Source organism: Papaver somniferum, unplaced genomic scaffold (assembly GCF_003573695.1).
Source record: "Papaver somniferum cultivar HN1 unplaced genomic scaffold, ASM357369v1 unplaced-scaffold_19, whole genome shotgun sequence".
Classification (NCBI taxonomy): domain Eukaryota; kingdom Viridiplantae; phylum Streptophyta; class Magnoliopsida; order Ranunculales; family Papaveraceae; genus Papaver; species Papaver somniferum.
This window is the reverse complement of record NW_020628818.1, coordinates 130,578-133,014: the sequence shown is the minus strand read 5'-3', so window position 1 is coordinate 133,014 and position 2,437 is coordinate 130,578.

The following is a 2,437-nucleotide window of genomic DNA, read 5'->3' as shown; positions in this document are numbered from 1 at the left end:
TTTTTCTTTCGCCGTCAAATCGGGTATTTTCTTTCCTTTTTCTCTACTCAGCATAATCCTCTTCGTATGTTATAATTCTTTTCATATTTTGAAACATTGAGGACAATGTTTAGTTTAGGTTTGGGGGTATGGTATAGATACCACGATCACATGCTATAATTGAAAACAGAACTCTTTCTTTTTGAAAAAAAAAATAATTAAAAAAAAAAAAATCATAAAAATGGAGCTCATCTACCTTGAAATGTTGACTCTTGTGCATGTATGTAAACATAAGGATTCTTAGTCTAGATATTTAGGCACCCTGATTCTAGCACAATTCACATGTGATAAGAAACTTGCACACGCACAATCTACCAATACATGTATAGCCTCGATCTTCAAGGTGTTTGATAGGAAGTTATATTGCCAATCACTTTAGAATACTGAATGAGACTTGACTAGCTTGTTCTTTGGTTGGCTGGGATAGAAGTTGGAGGATACGTTAAGAAAAGCAACCATAGAATTTGACCGGATGCATTCGATAAGGGCCACCTCTTGTTAAGAGTCATGTAATTATGTTTTTCTTTTTGTTCATGTATCAAAAGTGTCACTATGTTGTAAAGATCAAAGTTATTTCTTCAAAAAAAAAAAAATCAGAAAAATTCAGAAAAATCAAAAAAATCAAAAAAATCAAAAAAATATTTAAAAAAAAATAATCAAGTATTTATTTATTCCATGTTTTGTCATGTTAAAGACAATAGTTCTCTCTTGTTCCAAAAATAAAAGAGAGTAATCAATGTAAATAAGAGTCATGTAAAGAGTCATCTTTTTGTTGTAAATAGTCTTGTAATAAGCAAGGAGGGTGCAACCATCGATGTATAACGCGGGTAAACTGAAATATCACCAACTCATTGGGTGAACATTCACAATTCTCGTAAAGCCGGACAGCTAGCTTGGCTTAGAATTCGGTTCTTAGCCTAAAAACTATCTCTTGGTGATTAGTAGTCATAACTTCAGGTCATTCTAGAAACATGTGTAGATACACTTTACACTCTTATCACGTGTCTTTAGTTGTTATCAGTGCTAGGATTGTGCCTTTGATAGCTAGATTGACATCTCCATTTTGCTGTGAGCTTCTACTGTCTTGCACATGTCACATTTCATGGAATCTGAGCTTATATTTTGTCCTAGAACTTTGTAGGTACGTTCTAAGCAAACCTTCACGAGACTTCAACTCGTCCACTAGGGACACTTAGTGGTTTAAAAGGCTTAGTGCATACGCTAAATGCATTCGAGAGACCAGCGACAGTGGTATAGGTAGGATTTCCTTAGTTTTGTTTTACTTGAGGACAAGTAAAATTCAGGTTTGGGGGTATTTGATGAGTGCTAAAAAGTGCATATTTCTATACCTTTTTTATTGGCATTTAACTCATCTTTTGTGCACTAACGCTCCATTTTATCCCATATTCTGTGTTTTCGTTGTTTTCAAGAATAAATACTTTTATTAATTAATTTTGCATTTTTAGGTTGTAAATAAAGTTTGGATGAATTAAGGAGCAAAAAGAGCAGAAAAGTGGTGGAAGCCAAGAGGAATCACACAAGGAAGCCGCGAAGAATGTTGTGCGCAAGACCAAAAGGCTAGAACTGGGCTTGAAGAGGAAGAATTGTTCTTAAAGAACATATGGGATTGGCATACCCAAGGCCCAAACCCCTCACCCAAACCCATTTCCAATATCCATACCCGCCTTCATCTTCAGCCGTCAGATTGGATCATCTCAGCATCCTACGATCGCCTCATCGTCGTGCATCAAAATCTGAAGATCCTGCTTCACACTACAGCACCTAACTATAATCTGCACCGTTAATTTTGATGTATTATACATCCAACGGTCGCTACAAGCTCCCTTCTATCTCGCCGTCAGATTGATCTATCAATTCCACATCCAACGGCTGAGCTTCGCAAATCATCAAGCTTTCTATCCCCGCCACACACCCAAGCACCTAATACCTATACCCATCAACCAAACACTCCCCTCCTTCTTCTCCATCGACTTCACCTCCCTCACCCCCGTCTGCAGAACCACTCCCCATCGCCTGCACCACCATCATCACCTTCACCACCAACTCCGCCGACTCCACTGCCTCAACCTCCACAACCAAACCAACTATAACCCATATCCTTTCCCATCATTTCCCTACCTCTCTACCTATCTATTTCATCAATCTCTCTTCTTTTATTTCTCTGAAACCCTAGGAGAGAAATTAATGAATTAGGTCGAGTTAGAAAAGCAATTGGAAGGCATGGAGAGGAGCAGGAGAGTCAGAAGAAGAATGGGTCGACGCATGGAGTAGTTATCATTCCATCAAATTAGGTAAATCAGTAACCCTAATTTCTCTGATTTGGGGGGAAATTATTGTAACCCTAATTGAGTGCTTGTAACTATAAATAGATGTTGTG